This window comes from Limulus polyphemus, unplaced genomic scaffold (genome assembly GCF_000517525.1).
Source record: "Limulus polyphemus unplaced genomic scaffold, Limulus_polyphemus-2.1.2 Scaffold271, whole genome shotgun sequence".
Classification (NCBI taxonomy): domain Eukaryota; kingdom Metazoa; phylum Arthropoda; class Merostomata; order Xiphosura; family Limulidae; genus Limulus; species Limulus polyphemus.
Window position 1 is genome coordinate 287469 of NW_013665881.1, and position 18459 is coordinate 305927.

Here is an 18459-nt window from a genome sequence, read left to right on the forward strand (position 1 = left end):
AAGGAAAAATAATTACCCAACGTGTTGATACTAACCATATTAATTTACTGATAAAAATATCACATTGTAGCTCTAAAATTTAAGTAACAAATATATACTAAGATTTCTGATCATTCTTAGATTCCTGTCTGGTATCTTTGCCAGATTCAACTTTCTAATGCAGTCTCTAATTACTTTGTTTGTTCTGCTCTCTTATGCTTCCTGCACTGGCTAGAGCAAAATAGTTGATAGTAGCAGTTTGATATTTCAATGTGTGAATAGTATTTAGTGATTCAAACTTTCTGTGCAAAACCTTCATATTCTACTTAGTTTAAGTTTTTACAGTTGTGTTATTGTCGAAATAAATCTTTCTAGCAGATATGTTTTAGAAAAACTGTTTAATTGTAATGGCTTTAATTCTTTTAAAAGTGAAGATTCTCTAGGAGACATAAAATGCTATTTCACTCAATTTAATTTTCATTGCAATGTTTTTTTTATTCCTTTTAACGTTACAGATTTATTTTCCTGGGAAGTAAGTAAATTTAACTATAAGGCAATTTGATTCTTTTTTCTTGCAGGTGTCTCAGTTGAAAAACACCTGCACTACATATTTCTATAACTAGATAATAATATCTCTTTGCTACCTACGTTTAGTTATATTTTTAAAAATATACAATTATACGTGTAAGTATTCTGCTAGTAAGTAATTTGCGTCCTCGTAAACAGGATATATTAGGTTGTTAATTTGCATTAATCTAAAATTTTATGTAACACATCAGGCATTCTATTGAAAATTATGATATTGCTCTGTATCATCCCTCCACAAGGAGTGGAAAGTAGCCAATGACGTGTACAAGCTAATATGAGTTGGAGGTTTATCTCTCTTAAATTTCCATAGCAAAATGTATAGACAAAAAGGTCAATATAGTCCTTCAAAGCTGTCCTATACACCCACTCATGGGAAAAGTACAAGTTTAAACTCGCCATTTACTTTTCAAGAAATTATCGAATCCCGTCTTGAACTGTGGTAAAGTGCTTACCTTCTATAAGTCAATCACTTCTTTAGAAAAATAAAACTGTCTTGACTGGAACCTGGAGAGACGTTTTAAAATCTTAAACGTGTGTCCTCTTACCTTATATATTCAGAATACAACACAAAGAAATCAGAGGCTTCAGTGAAAATCCACCACTATGCCAGGATATATTTGTTCAGTCATGGCTTTTGCATTGGTTCCCATTTATATTAAAAGTGTGATCCCAAAATTTTGATAACAATAATCAATAACCTCTAATCTACTATGATAATTTGCCAAATATTTATTCAACTTGTCAATTTATACAAGTTGTTCTGTAATACCACAGTATCCTCGCTTCAAGTAGAAATGCCCAAGATTTTAATGTTATCGGCAAACCTTACTAATTTAGTAATTATATCCATATCAACATCATTAATGTAAATAAGACCCCAGAGCATTGACCCCCGAGGTCCTCCACTATCAATAAGGGCTTAGACTATCGCTTTCTTCTATTCAACTACCCTACAATTCAATTAATTATCCTTTCTACAGCCATACCAATGTGATTTTCTTAGTTAATCTTTCGCGTGGTACCTTAAAAGCTTTTGGAAACTCTAAGTACATCAAATCTCTACACCCTTTCCTCGTCCAGATAACAAATGTCATACCCCCCTCCCCAAAGAAAAACACAGAACAGATTAGCCAGTCAATATTTCCATTTGTTAAATTATGTTGGCTTTCCTTTATAATGTCAAATTTCAACAAATTATTTTATAAAGCTTCTTTTATCTGATCATGTGTAATCTTTCCCGTTGATGAAGTAAACCTATCTGGCTTATAAGAGTCTTATCTTCCCCTTTAGAAATAAGAGTAACATCAGCAACTCTTCAATCTTCAGGCAACTGCCCACTCTCCATACACCCACCTAAAATGAAAGAGAGAAGCTAATGTTTCGAAACTTTTACCTCAATTAAGATCCTTTTGATCTGACCAAGTTTCTTTATAAGTAACAACTTTTAGTCTCTCATTCTTCCTACTTATCAAAAAGGGATTAACATCTACAAGAATCACGTTAATTCCCATACTTCCCATAGAATGCTCAGGAAATAATATTGCTAACATCTTCGCTTGTAAAATCAGCAGAGAAGACAACATATAAACCCTCAACCAACTCCTAGTCTTTAACAATAACCTTGCTCTCAGCGTCCTTTAATGGTGTCTCTGGACTTACAACGCTAGAAACCGGGTTTCGATACCCGTGGTGGGCAGAGCACAAATAGCCCATTGTGTAACTTTAGGGTTAATTTCAAACAAACAAACCTTTAATGGCTTAATTCTGATCCCACTAGTTTGCTTACTTTTTACATGCTTTAAAATCCTCGCTCTTAGTTTGACATTATAAGCCAGTTGTTTCGTATAAGCACTTCTTGTTTTTCTAACTTAATTTAACCAAATCTCTAGTCTTCCAATAGTTCTGTAAGTCTTCCATCTTTTCTGTAAATTTAAACTTTTTAATATTATCGTTTTTCTCTCTGAATTTTTGCTTTTATGTCCTTTCTAAGCCAGTTTGGTTCTCTTTTCAGGAACACGCTTGTTTTGAATTAAAAGACATTTGCTTTTAAATATTTCCCAAATATATCTTACGTCACTTGTAACTTATTGTTCTAATTGACTAAAGATAAATCTTGTCATATGGCCTCATAATTGACTTTACAATAATTATAAACTAAAATTTCATGAATTTTTATCTCAGCGAGTAGCAAAACATTGAAAGTAATAATGAAATGATCACTCAGTCCCAAATATTTTTCTACTTCAACTCTTCTATTCATATCCTCAATAGTGGTTAACAGTCAATTTAACCTAGAGTATCCTGTTTGGTTCTCTTGCAGTTTGGTATAAAAAATCATTTTGAATCACTTCATGATATCACTCTCCTTAGCTATTGGACTCAATATAATCCCAACAAATGTGTTTAAAATTAAAGTAAAATGATTAGTAAATCTGTATTCTTATTATTACCAACCTTGTTCTCACTATGCATTTTCTCAACTACTTTTTCTTTCTGCTTGTTTGTTGTTAAACATAAAGCTACATAATAAGATATCTGTACTGTGCCCATTATGGGTATCGAAACCCGATTTCTAGTTTTATAATATAACAGAACTACGATTGAGCTATTGGAAAGTTTCTTTCTGATCAGATGAGTACAACAATTACTAACTAAAAACATATTATCCTTTAACCTCTCATTGTAACCCATACAGATTCAACCTCTTGACTACCATTTTTATCCCCTCTCTTAAAATTTTTATCACTATCAAATTTGTTATAACTTGGAATTTCAAAATTATTCCTGTTTTCAACGTTCTCCAAATCTAATCAGATTTCCGTAATTCCCATTATACCATTGTTTTATATTTCAATCACAGCCCAGAACTCATTTATTTTGTTCCTTGTACTCCTAACATTAAAGTAATAGCAACTAAGTTTATTCTTGACTTGCAATGTTTATACTTTATTTATTAAAATTGTATTTAATTGTGCTCTAAATACCCTTTTCTACAAACTCCTCATTATCCTATCACATCAATTTATTTATTCCCAATGGGAATGACATTGACTTAGGTAGTCTGTATTGTGGGATAGCACAATAAGACTTCTTTATGGCTTGGCTAATGACTATTGTTTTCCATTCAGTGGGCTTTATGGAAAGAAGTGTTATTCTTATCAGTTTACTCATCTTCTCAAGGAAATAAATAAAAGTAGAAAATAAAACTATTAGAGAAAAGCTTTGGAGCATAGTTCCTTATCTAAAATAGCATATTTAAGAACAACTAATACATACCTATTAAGGAAAAATCCAAATAATGCTAAAGAGGTTATAAATTCATATTTAAGTTCATGTGTTTCGGAGACTATGTGAAAACTTTCAGCTTTACTGAATACCTTAGATTAATATTCCTTAACTACGAAACATATTCCTTTTCAAATTCAAGCACATTAGGATTTCTTCATGATATAAAAAATACTTTATTTTCTTATTAAGTTACAATAAAAGAAACATCTTTCCTGTAGTTAATGCCCAAATATGTTAGATTGTCAGTTACAAATGCTGTATTAGATGAATCTATACTTAACTCTGGGTACATTAACTGCTTGTTTTATGTTGTCATTATAAAGCTCATGATAAAAAGTTACTCTGTCGCTGTACGTAACTGAAGTAATTGTACCAAACCTCTGTCCAATAGTTTTATATGGTTACAATTACTGGCATTTTATATCGAAGGTTTCAGTTAAGTTAATAAAACCACGTTCAATAGGAGCAATTACTTTCCATTCTCATTGTCCAATGTCTTATTAAAGGATCCATTTTAAAAATACTTTCTGAATAGTAACTGAAAATTGTTGGTTTTGATTAAGAGCATTCAAATATCTTATATGGTCAACCACCAAGAATGGAGCACACACAGAGAAAATAATGCTGTATATACAACTGAGGGTTTACAGCACATGGTTTTTCAGCACAATAACAACCTTTCTAAGTGAATGAAAAATTATGCTATTCAACAGATTGTAAAGTACTTGCAAAATAATTCCAGATTATATTTCACAATATATTTAAGTAAAACGAGTAAAAACGTGTTGGAAGTCCAAGCTGACACAGGTATAACACATACAAAAGTAACTTAAAGTGTTGAATTGTAAATCAAACTTAATCCTTCTTAATCTTCTACCTGATAATTCAATGCAGTTACAAAAGATTGATAATTCTTAGAAGTCCTATTTCTGTTCTTTCATAGCACGAAAATCAACGGTGCTTTAAATACAGGTAAGACTAAATATGTACAAGAATGGAGTGAACTTTTCTAAAAATTCATCTATTATGTGATTTTCCAGATTTTCACTAAGAATACAAAATACACGGCCTTTCATAACTTTATCAGATATCAAAACAATTCCATTTTTATTTGCATAAAATCATTATTGAATTTTTCAAACACTTTTATTTTGACCAAAATGTTTGAATTCTACTTCTTTATTTAACAGCACTGATTTCATATTGTAAATATTTAGGCAATATACTCCGGATTGATGTTAACAAGCAATAAATACACAGGAATAATCTTATGAAAGTTCTTAGGAGTTTAATGTTACTTCAAAGGTACTTTTGGATATGATATGCATGATTGTTTCAGTTCAAGTTTAGAGAGAGTGTAAAATTTAGTTATTTTTAGAAGCGGTAATTTATCGCAAGTTTGTTTGCGTAACTGTTTATGGATCATACGTTGTGTAGTTCATTAGTTATGAACTGGTGATTCTTATATTATTGTGTCATGATACTAAAACCTTCTGAGTTTTTTTCGTTGTTTTAATTGAGTATTATTGCATCATAATATCTAGTTTGTTGGGGTATAAATACGCGTAGAAAATTTATTTCGATAGTAAGATAGATCTAGACTGCGTGATGGTGAGATTTGCCATAAAGAGCGTATAGTGGCGATTTTTAAGGAAAAATTATCAAAGATTGTGTTGTAATAACAGAGTAGGGAAGAATAATTTATCCTATCAAATTGTGTTCTAAAGTAACTGAACCAGCCTGTGTGAGATGTTACGAAAAAAAGACAATAGTTTAAAGCTCTGGATACAAGTATGGTAACTAGCAGTTATAGTGGTGATTTTAAAGTGAAATTATCACAGACAGTATTGTAATAAGAGAGTAGAGAAGAATAATTCGTCTTGTCAAATTGTGTTCTAAAGTAACTGAACCAGCCTGTGTGAGATGTTACGAAAAAAAAGACAATAGTTTAAAGCTATGGATACAACTATGGTAACTTACAGTTATAGTGGTGATTTTAAAGTGAAATTATCACAGACAGTATTGTAATAAGAGAGTAGAGAAGAATAATTCGTCTTGTCAAATTGTGTTTTAAAGTAACTGAACCAGACTATGTGAATTTGATGAGACAGTTATTTAAAGCTCTAGATACAACTGTGATAACCAACGGTGTAACGAACATTTATATATATGTGTGACTTATTTTAATATATTATTTTAAAGTAAATGAACCTTACTTTATTTGGGACCATGATACTAGTGCTTGTAATGGATTTTTAAGTAATATCTTAAGGGTTTGTATAATAAGTACGAAATGATAATAATTTACAACTCCTTTTTTCCACCAAAACCAAAAGCTCAACAAAATCAAAGTTCTTTTATACACCTTTTCTCTAATATGGTCAATTCTTAAAGGTCCTCCAACTGGAAATTAATTTATTCCGTTTATTACATTTTGAAAATTGTGTTAAATATTCATTAAATTCTTATGGCGAAACAATCAATTCTTAAATTTTTTCTGTTGTTTTTTTAATATCACCTTTCAAGTACTTTGTGTTTATTTTTTTGCTCGTCGGTTACAAGGTCAACAGTTGATACTAAATATTTACATTCAAGTGTTAAAGAAAACAGAGTAACATTGTACTGTATTGTACATAATTAAAACTAATATTTTTGTATGAACACTTCATTAGAACTTGGGATTACATTGTCTGGTTTATCAACAAAAGGCACTGATTAATCATTCATACTTGACGTTAAACATTCAATAGAAATATATATTTACTTGATTAAAACTTTCATCTCTGTAGAAGGTTTAAACATGAGATGTAAATTATGATATACTTTTGAATACGCCTTCTTACATTTGAGAAACAGATTTTGTCTTCTCGGTCTTTCATGTTCTTTTTTAGATGACCAAGTTGCTATCAATACCCTGACATACTTGCTGGCAGATTTGCTCAGGATACTTAAAAGAACAGCAAATGCGTTTTAAGTCGAAAACACAAGAACTCAGTTGTTTAATAACACTGTTCCGAGTAAGATGACAGTTCAAAGCTGAATGTGTTCTAAGTCCTTTGCAACAGTTTTTCATAACGCAAAGAAGCTAAGTGTTAATGAAATTTGAATGCAGACGATGATGCATTACAAATAGCTTCGGTGAAGTTGTGCTGTTGTCTCACAATCGACATTAATAAGGAAAATCACAGATTATTTTGTCAGCCATTCCTTGATATGTGTTGCAAGATAAAAATCTGATCAGTAAATGAAATCAGTTTTGAAATAAGTATTTCTACAAAGAAAACGTAATATGATAATTTTCGATCATAAAAATCATAAAAATACAACACTCATGAACTGAACTTTAACAAAATATTGTTATTAATATCCAAATGAATGCAGTACATTTCGAACAGTGTGCACTTAAAAGTGTTGAATTCCATCAAAATAATTTTTAAACTCTAAAGTTTTATTAAATATCTTCAATAAATACAAACCAAATATTACTGTAAATGTTTATTTAAACTCATATTTGTTCAAACAAAACACAGATTTGTATGTCACAACTTTAATTCCATTAACTACCAACAAAGCACAGACTGTCAGCATATCATATAACTTGACATCGATTCGTCAACACCACTAGTAATCTGTTTCGTATTTCGAAAATACTCAACATAATTTTGTTAAGATGTTCAGATATATTAACATCATTGCTTCCATAAACAATAACAGGAAATAGTATGCTTTAACACGATACATGTTTTACGGTAATTAAGTCTCCACTGTCCAATTTTTATGTTTTTTCATTTAACAATAAATATTTTGAACCTGTTCTTGCTGTAATTGGAAACACCAATAATGCTATTGCAAATACACCAGATAAATGACACCTCACCATAAAATTCTTGGACAATGTAATCAAAATACAAGACAATGTTATGGTTTAGTCTATAAACACTTGCTGATTTGTAGTTACTTTTTTACACTTGTGCAACTGAAAATACTAAGGTTTTTTAAATATCAAATTGAGGATTTGGTTGGTTTGGTTTGTTTGAAGTTAAGCACAAAGTTACACAATGGTCTATCTGTGCTCTGCCCACCACGGGTATCGAAACCCGGTTTCTAGCGTTGTAAGTCCGCAGATATACCGCTGTGTCACTGAGGGGGGGGGGGCGTGTGTCCAATATAAATATTTCCACATTCACATTCAATTTTATAGATTCCTGTTTGTTTGTTTTTTCCATAAACTGTATGTTATAAAAGATTTGTAAGAAATAAAAAAATAGGAAATTCAGCCATAGCATAACATGTACACGAAACACAATATACGGTATTGGGGAAAAAAGCTGTAATATTAGCTCAACCAAAAGGTATTATAGCCAATAATATTCGAGAATCCTTGGAAATATTTACATATATAAAATATCATGTATTATTATATAGAGATGAAGGTCCAGCGAATATGTATGCAAAAATGTGGGGTGACATTTTATAAAATGTTCACGCCGGAATTGCAAACCTGTACATAGGCCATATGACCTATTTAACAAAAAAATAATATATATATATATATATAAGACACGATTATGTCTTACAACTCACTCGTGAAGATGATGTTGCAACGTCGAAACATGTAGAGTCAACTTTTAAGTGGTCATATATTGACCTAAATTAAAATGGTTTTAATTGTGTACACATTTTAACGTTGTGTGTTATTTATTACTTTAACATTATACACAAGTGCCAAGAAATAATACTTACAGAATGGCAAGATTTACAGATCTAACATTACCATAAAAATAATTTATTGATACTTTAGGTTAGCAATACTATTGTAATACCATTATAATTATTTCTCATGACCACGTGACTATTAATTTATAGTGTTATTGTCCTAACTTTTTAAGCATTTCAGGACTACGACTTATAAATTACATTTGTTTATAACAATAGGAATATTTATTCATATTAATCTTACATGGAGGTTAAAATTATATAGTTTAAATGCTAAACATATTAAAATTATAAGCTTTCGTTACAAAACTAAATAGTATTATAATAATTTTTACTTACCATATTCACTAAAACTTCAGGAAAAACAAATCTGAAACAAAACATGTCTTACTGGTGTAACAGCATGTCTCGTTGCTTGCTTCTTTGTTCATCTTGGTCATCAAGCTCATCAATCGTTACGTTTTGAAATATTAACCAATAATCATTCATCCTTCTGACAGCGTTGTTGTGGTCTCATAGAACATATTCCATGTCTAATAGACACGGAATGTTTTCCGTTGAGCCACGAACATTTTCACTTATAAACATGGAAATTAGTAGTGCTTGGTTAAATTGTTTACCTGTCTTTCTACATAGCGATTTTCATCTACTACCTTTCATTGCTTCACAAGTGCTGACGGATCAAGCATTCTTAACACGTTCACTACCACCTGTAGAATTAATAATTCCTACCCTAGTACCAACCATACTTTTCTTTTCTTACTTAACCCACCTGTCTGATATTTATATGGGTAACTATACTATATTTGATTAGCTCATTGAAGCCACTTGTAATATGTGAGCCACCAGTGTGTCACGCGGTTCATAACTAAAAATCGGTTGTGATGCACCGGTGAGGCACATGGCAGCGAACGTGTTAAAGGTAATAGTGGTTTGTGGATCTTAGTTTCATTCAAAACAACTCCAAAATTAGAGCCCGTTCGCTTATAATTATATTGGATGCAATTAAATCTCAGTTAATATGTAGCAAAGTTTATTTCTTCCCCTTTTGCGCAATGTGAACAAGCGAACACTAAAGGTTTGTCACGCTATAACAATACTTTCTTCTGAACTGTTATTAAGTTTATTGTTAACACTTTTACTTCACGGTCGATCACACGCATGACCAAGCAAAGTTACCATTCTAAGGAGCAAATTTTCCACACCTTTAACAGTCTCTAAAACCAACCTTTCCCATCTAAATCTTATATAACAAATAACGTATTTCACCCATTATATTTTCTTTCGCTACTAATATACTTATCTGGTGTGTTTTTGCTTTTTTGTTGTTGTTAAGCTCAAAGCTATACAATGGGTTATCTTTGTTTTGCCCACCGCGGGTATCAAAACCCGATCTTTAGCGTTAAAAGGTTCCTGACTTACCGCTGAGTCACTGGGGGGTCTGGGGTGTCTCTGTATTTTCACCAACTTCCATTACAGAGCATGATAAATTGATCATTTCACATGTTCAAAAGATGTTCAAACATTTTGAGCAGAACATTGTATTCTTAGCTTCTAGTTCTATTTAGAAATTACACACACCTTTTTCACATGTTATATATGATTAAATGAAATACTGAAACTGCTCACCAGTACAAACTTTCATTTTTTGCAATATTTCGACATCTGTGATGAATAATATTTGTAGGTTGAATGTTACTTAACCTATGTTTGAAACATTAGAATAACATTTCGAAACTTTAGAAAAGGGGGTTAATTAAAATGTTTCAGTTATTGATTAACGAGTCGGGCTGCGTATAGAAAGGTCCGATATTAGAGGCGAGATATCATTGGATACGCTCCCTACTTTCAGTTGTGATTGCATTGTAAAAGTTATAATTCACTTCAAAGAGCCGAATAAAGCCTTTGTGGAGGCGGGTGCTGCTGGCTCTCTGATCTCTCTCTCTGTTTAGCAATTCACACGCTCATAAAATGATTCACAGGTTGAAAACTTCTAAGGCAATTGAAAATTTAAACTTAACACAAATCTTGATTTGAATATTGAATAAAGTTTTAGTACATAATCTAAACAACGAACCAAAATCTCCCTTGAAAATATAAATTGGTGTTAAAACCAACATTTCGCCAGAGTTTAACCAATGAAACATTGTAGTTGTAATTCTGTTTTGTAACCCTATCGTTGTTTACTTGTCAAAAAAAAGTTAACGTTAGAATAACTCGATGAGTGCAAATAATTTGATAATTTAAAACATGAAAAACATAAAATTTTACTTTTATGTACATGGAGAAGAATTAATGTAAAAATTAATAAGTATTTTTTAATATATCTTTTCACCTAATATGAAGCAGTACAGGTATATCTTCTTCAAAAATAAATGTCAATTTATTAACATAAATCTGAATGAATTATATAGTTTCTACATTTCTAAAAACGTTGTGGTGAGTTTTCATTTTTACTATTACTTTGAAGTCCCCCTTCACGATCCCCCCACTGGGAAACCTGTAAGTTTACAGATTTACAATACTAAAGTCAGGGGCTCGATTCCCCTCGGTGGACACAGACAGTAAATAGCCCGATGTGGCTTTACTAGAAGAAAAACATACGCACTTCTTTACTGTATTTTACTGTTTTGAAATACTTATAGTATTGGTGCGTGGAAATCCGAATAATGCTTTTATCAATAGACGTTAAAATTTCAAGTAACTCAAAAACTTTTCTAGAGTGTAATAATTTCTGTTTCGAACTTATCGATATTATTTTTTCAAGTCTTTAGTGGTTTGTGCATCTTTAAGTAAAATTTTGACTTGCTCTCTTTCACTCTTATAGCAGAAGCAATTTATAATAACTACCTCATCATGATACACGAAATACAGGCAGCTCCCAGGGTCCTGTACATCAAAGAGTAAACTATTAATTTTATATTATGTATTGTGTTCTGTATAAGAATTACACTCTTGTTTTCCATTTTCATGAAAGTACTTATTTTGTCTTACATAATTTTAGTTAGGTTTAAGCACAGCCTTTGTGATTGGGATTATTGTTAACTGATGCAAGGGTGCAGTATTTCGCCGTGAAATCACGAACAATAAGACCACGCACTTCATGAGCTGATTGATTTAGTTACAGGATTCAGCGCATAAAAATTATACGCGTAAGGTCTCAGCTGGAAGGAATTTCTCCAATACATAATTTTTTCGTTTGTAACTGTGTTGAAGTGGGAATACATTCTCAAACACAGCAAACTTTCTTGCTCTCATTACCTCTTAGTAGCAGAGATATAACAAAAATATGACATATTTGCAGCCACCTTCCCCCCCCAGTGGCACAGCGGTATGTCTACGGACTTACAACGCTAGAATCCGGGTTTCGATACCTGTGGTGGGCAGAGCACAGATAGCCCATTGTGTTGCTTTGTGCTTCAGTTTAAAACAAACATTTCTCTGAGTTTTAATTTAAGTTATGAAATTGTCAAGCAGCTCTTTCACATCCACATGGGTATTTAAATTAGTTTACTTGCTAGCTGAAATGTTTCTTCCTCTAAGAAAACTCTCGATTGAGTTAGTTAGTTCGTGTATTTTAGATATTCGCGGGAGCTACACTATCTGTTCTAGCTGTCCCTCATTTTGAACTGGTAGACTAAACCGAAGACAGCTGCTAGTCAACATTACCCATCGCCATCTATTGGGATAGTGTAATCGAATGGTGGCATTTGACTGTCACTTTTATAATGCATCCAATGCTCAAAGTGTACAGCATGATTTTGTGGCAACGGAACGAAATCTAAGGAGTCTCAAATTCACAGTCTAGCAAGCTGACCACTGATCCACGCATGACCACTAGACAGAAAAAGGATTACAGTAAATTGATAATTAAGTAGTAGTTAATTCCCCGTAAAATAACCACAGGTTCGTAGGAAATTGGGAGATAGATGTGGATGTTCAAGATGTATCAGCTGGTGAAATGAAATAGACAAGCCGCAAGAAGTGCAAAAAATATATAAACAAACACATTTTGGATCACTGCAACAAAACACAACTGATTTTGACGGCTGAGTATGACATATTGGCATGTAATGGTGAGACAAGGCGAAATTACAGTAAACATAGTTTGCCATTAAATACTACTTGTACAAGTGATTTCCACTTGTGAATACACTCTTGCATTTTTCGGTTTGCATCTCATCTCGTTCAGCCAGAATAAATTTAGTCTGAGTGGTAATTCTGCTGGAAGTTCCTGAAACACTGCAAAGTGGTATATAGTCATGACTGACCCAATAGCATCTAAACACAATACTATGTATCATTTGTGTTACTAGCCGACGGTGCTCGAGCCAATTTAAAATGAGTGAATTACCACACCTTCTGACACAAAACTTACCCTGAGTAAGTAGCCTAACTCATCTTGAATCCAGTTCGTTTAAAATAGTTCTAACAGTTTGCATCTGATCCTCTCACTTTTGTGTGACAATAGGGTGAGATACGTTTTGTCTCATCTTCTATGCTTCAATTAGAAGTATAGTCCGGTTTCCATCGTCCTTAGCATACATCTCAATTTTTGTTGAGAGGTTAATTGCTATAATAGGCTTGCCACAGTTGTTGTTCAGCAGGTTAGTCAGGGTACTGCTGTTCCTACCTCAAGTGTATACTCCATCCTTATTGCTAGCTAATTGCTGGTTGGGACTTTTCTGGTGTCTCTAAAGATTGTATTCTAGTTGGCTGCACATCGTAGCTGTTGTTGCTTTTCTTTCATTCTGGGGATTCGCTTGAAGAAATCACTACCAACACATATATATTTAATGCCAAAATGCCTAAGTGATGTAACATAGGCTTACTTGTCAGACCCATAATGAATTAATCCACAGGGATATCCTGACTGTCAATTGGGCAATATTTGCACATGCCTTACGTTATATATACAGTGTAAATCAATAGTATAGGAATCTGAGTTATACCGGTTTTGTATAATTCCACTCCTCATTAGTAACCGTGAACAAGGTAAAATCTAAAATAGATTTGTTTTGACCAATTGCACAATTAAACAGGGAGTATAACCATAAGTGGATTTGACAGATTATCATATATGATCAGACAGAATCGATTACATAAAACTGGAAGTAGAAATTTAAAATAACAGTTCCCCTATAACTTTGGTCTAAAACAAACACCGACTGGCTGCCTTAGTACGAGACTCTCTAAGAATAAAACTCCTTAGTATGATATTTAGGACAAGAAGAGTGAATAACATATTCACAGATGACTCAAACTACCACGGCCAAAGCAGTAGATAGTTACAAAATCAATCAAAAACAATTACATCCTTGGAGGACCAATGGATATCAAAAGGTGGAATCCTCGTATATTAATTTCTATATCTGCCTATGTGACCAAACCAGAACAGACATCAACGTCTATCAACCAGGAGATATTGAAGTAATGCTCTATTCTATTACCCTGCAATCAGGCTACGTCCCTAAGAAAGCTTAAACAAGTCCGTCACTGGCGTATTGGTTACCATGACTAACAATGAAACTAAGATAAAGCAAGAATTTTGGATGTATGTATAAATGAAATATGAATCGTAAGATGATGAAGTTGAACTGTTAAGGGAGTCACAGTAGAAAGAAGGCCTGGCATGGCCAGGTGGTTAGGGCGCTCGACTGGCAATCAGAGGGTCGCGGGTTCGAATCCCCGTCACACCAAACATGCTCGCCCTTTCAGCCGTGGGGGCACTACTCTTTTACCAACGAATAGTGGGATTGACCGTCACATTATAACCAAAGAGTTGGCGGTGGGTGGTGATGACTAGCTGCCCTCCCTCTAGTCTTACACTGCTAAATTAGGGACGGCTAGCGCAGATAGCCCTCGTGTAGCTTTGCGCGAAATTCCAAAACAAACAAACAATCTACAGCAAGAATAATAACGCAAGCTACTTGCAAAAAATAGGTAGTGTAACTGGTTATTTGATTAGTTACTGAAATCGATTGGTTAATTCTAGATCACGTGTTTATAGAGTCTTTAAACGGTAAAGAAACGTAGAAAAAAAATCAAGTAATTAATATAAACGTTATTTTTAACATGGATGTATGTACCCGTAGCTCTGTTGTTTAAAAATAATTACAAATCAAAATTGATCTGTCAGGACTGAGAGATATAAATAAGATTACTATCTTTGAGGTTTTAAGTCTGTTTTATTTCACCATATAGTAAACTAAATTAATTTAGGTACGTGAATAATAGATTCTTTTTTCAAGTTCACCTCTGGTGAAAAATAAAATAAATCTTTAACACTTATATACAAATATGAATGCTGTTCTATTTAGATCCGTACAGTGTTGTCTAAGCTTTAAATAAAACAGCAACAACTAGTTTTTGTCCCACTTTATACTTTATGTTTGTTTTATCAGAGTCCTAAGTAAAAACAACAACAACTAGTTTCTGTCCTACTTTATGCTGTATGTTTGTTTTATCAGAGTTTTAAGTGAAAACAACAACAACTAGTTTCTGTTCTACCTTATGCTTTATGTTTGTTTTAACGGAGTCTTAAGTAAAAACAACAACAACTAGTTTCTGTCCTACTTTATGCTGTATGTTTGTTTTATCAGAGTTTTAAGTAAAAACAACAACAACTAGTTTCTGTTCTACCTTATGCTTTATGTTTGTTTTATCAGAGTCTAAAGTGAATACAACAGCTAGTTTCTGTTCTACCTTATGCTTTATGTTTGTTTTATCAGAGTTTAAAGTGAACACAACAGCTAGTTTCTGTTCTACCTTATGCTTTATGTTTGTTTTATCAGAGTTTAAAGTGAACACAACAACTAGTTTCTGTTCTACCTTATGCTTTATGTTTGTTTTATCAGAGTCTTAAGTGAAAACAACAACAACTAGTTTCTGTTCTACCTTATGCTTTATGTTTGTTTTATCAGAGTCTTAAGTGAACAACAACAACTAGTTTCTGTTCTACCTTATGCTTTATGTTTGTTTTATCAGAGTCTTAAATGAGACGAAAACTAGTTTCTTTCTTACTTCCAGAAACATCTTCTGTAATGAATGTTATTTTTAGGTGTTTATTTTACTGATACAATTCATTACCGATTCAAATTATTAGTGATAACTAGTGATAAAAATCGTATGAAATATGAAGATAAAGTAAAACCCTTCTTAGACACTTGTGCAAAATATTAAATAAATACAATTAAAAACAACAACAGTTTTTTTTATTTGCACAATAAAAATCGTTTGATTTGAGACCATAGATCTAGTGTTAACTCTGCAATTATGTAAAATTGGATTTCGTTTATTAAACTCTCAAGTTTTAAAATAAATACCGAACAAGGCTAATTCCCCTCAATATTCACGGAGACATTAGAGCGACTGGGAGATATGAACACTGTTTCTCATTAATTAGAATAAATATAACTTTTTAGTAATTCAGTTATTCGAGCCCTGTGTCATCAACTGCCAATTAATTTGCATTGATACAAACCAGTGATAATTAATTAAAGTCTATACAAGTAAGTTCTGATTAGAGATCGATACAGACGAAGAAAGATGTCTGCATCACCTAAAAGTTACACAGTGAGCTGTTCGAGTTGTGACTACTACAGGAATCAAACCTTGAATTGTATCATTACAATGGAGGCGATCTTTAGTTACAAGATGTACAAACAAATTAGTTGTACACGGCATTTCGGCATTACTCTTTAGTCACAAGCTGTACGGATTAGTTGTAGGTGGCACTTGGGCATTGCTCTTTAGTCATAAACTCTACACATTAATTGTAGACGGCATTTGGGCATTGCTATTTAGTCATAAACTGTACAGATTAATTGTAGACGGCAATTGGGCATTGCTCTTTAGTCATAAACTGTACAGATTAATTGTAGACGGCATTTGGGCGTTGCTCTTTTGTCATAAACTGTACAGATTAATTGTAGACGGCATTTGGGCATTGCTCTTTAGTCATAAACTGTACCGATTAATTGTAGACGGCATTTCGGCATTGCTCTTTAGTCATAAACTGTACATATTAATTGTAGACGGCATTTGGGCATTACTCTTTAGTCATAAACTGTACATATTAATTGTAGACGGCATTTCGGCATTGCTCTTTAGTCATAAACTGTACATATTAATTGTAGACGGCATTTGGGCATTACTCTTTAGTCATAAACTGTACATATTAATTGTAGACGGCATTTTGGCATTGCTCTTTAGTCATAAACTGTACAGATTAATTGTAGACGGCATTTGGGCATTGCTCTTTAGTCACAAGCAACACAAACATATATAGTTAGAGGAAAAATTACAACTGAAGTACCAAATTCCTACACAGTTTTTTATCTTAGCAAGATTACTTAGATTAAGTTGTATTGTAGGAACGTCGTGCCCACGAAACAAAGATTACTTAGATTAAGTTGTGTATTGTAGGAATGTCGTGTCCACGAAACAAAGATTACTTGCATTAAGTTGTATTGTAGAAATGTCGTGTCCACAAAACAAAGATTACTTACATTAAGTTGTATTGTAGGAACGTCGTGTCCACGAAACAAAGATTACTTGCATTAAGTTGTATTGTAGGAACGTCGTGTCCACAAAACAAAGATTACTTGCATTAAGTTGTATTGTAGGAACGTCGTGTCCACAAAATAATCTTTGTTTGTGGACACGACGTTCTTACAATATACAACTTAATGTAAGTAATCTTTGCACATATTAAGTTGTGTATTCTAGGAACGTCGTGTCCACAAAACAAAGATTACACACATTAAGTTGTGTATTCTAGGAACGTCGTGTCCACAAAACATTAAAAACGCGTTGACCTTCAATTCTAATTTCCAGGTAGGCCTGATACGATAGTGTAAGTATTTTGTAAGATATGGTTCTTAATTTAGCTTTTGCTCCAACTGGCTGGAAGTTGACAAACAGTAATAAGTTTCATATTTGAGTTAATATAAGAAGTTAGAAAATATGGGATTTTACTAGTCATGAAGTCATAAGTTATGTAAGAACAATTGAAAAACGTATCGAAACATTGTTTTTTTTCTTCTTTACACGTGCAGGGATTTGATAAAAAAAATTCTCGTCGTTCAGTTATTTTCACTCTAAAACGGTGCTTAAATACTATCACGTGATCTAAGTTTGTTTTCCTCTTTTCCACAGCTTACTACTTCAGGCAGGAGCTGATATCAACAGATCAACGTTGAGAGGGACAGCTTTACATGAGGCAGCTGTCTACGGCAGGTTAGACTGTGTGAAGCTGTTAATACAGGTACTTGTTCCCTACATAGAAACTTTTCACACAATAATGTGTAGTAGAGGTTGGTGTCTGTCAGATATAAACACTGCTTCGCTCGACTCGTTCTCCTCACACAGAAACAAATGGTTCACACAGTAGCGAGTCCCTTATATAGAAACGTTTCAAACAATAGTGTGTCTCTAGGATATAAACACTATTAGACTCGACTCGTGTCCCCATATAGAAACAAGGTTTCACACAGTTGTGTGTTCCCTAGATAGAAACGTTTCAATCAGTAATGTCCACACCTAAGGCAGATTTCTCTCAGATATAAACACTGTTAGACTCTACTCGTGTCCCCATATAGAAACAAGGTTTCACACAGTTGTGTGTTCCCTAGATAGAAACGTTTCAATCAGTAATGTCCACACCTAAGGCAGATTTCTCTCAGATATAAACACTGTTAGACTCTACTCGTGTCCCCATATAGAAACAAGGTTTCACACAGTAGTAGTGTGTCTCCTACATAAAAACGCTTCAAACAATAATGTCCACACCTAAGGAGACGTCTCTCAGATATAAATATTGTATCATTTTACTCGTGTCCCCATATAGAAACAAGGTTTCACACAGTAGTAGTGTGTCTCCTACAT

The 18459-nt window shown here is 33.0% G+C and overlaps 1 long non-coding RNA gene across 1 annotated transcript in view; it reads right to left on the bottom strand.

Moving 5' to 3' along the window:
- Window positions 1-1909: 1909 nt before the first annotated feature.
- LOC111085198 overlaps window positions 1910-18459 on the bottom strand; it is a 19787-nt gene continuing 3237 nt past the window's right edge. Inside the window, exons 2-3 of the long non-coding RNA XR_002610033.1 lie at window positions 10149-10152; window positions 1910-1920 (exon numbers count right to left, since the gene is read on the bottom strand). This is a non-coding gene — a long non-coding RNA (uncharacterized LOC111085198). The remainder of the gene's footprint in view (window positions 1921-10148; window positions 10153-18459) is intronic.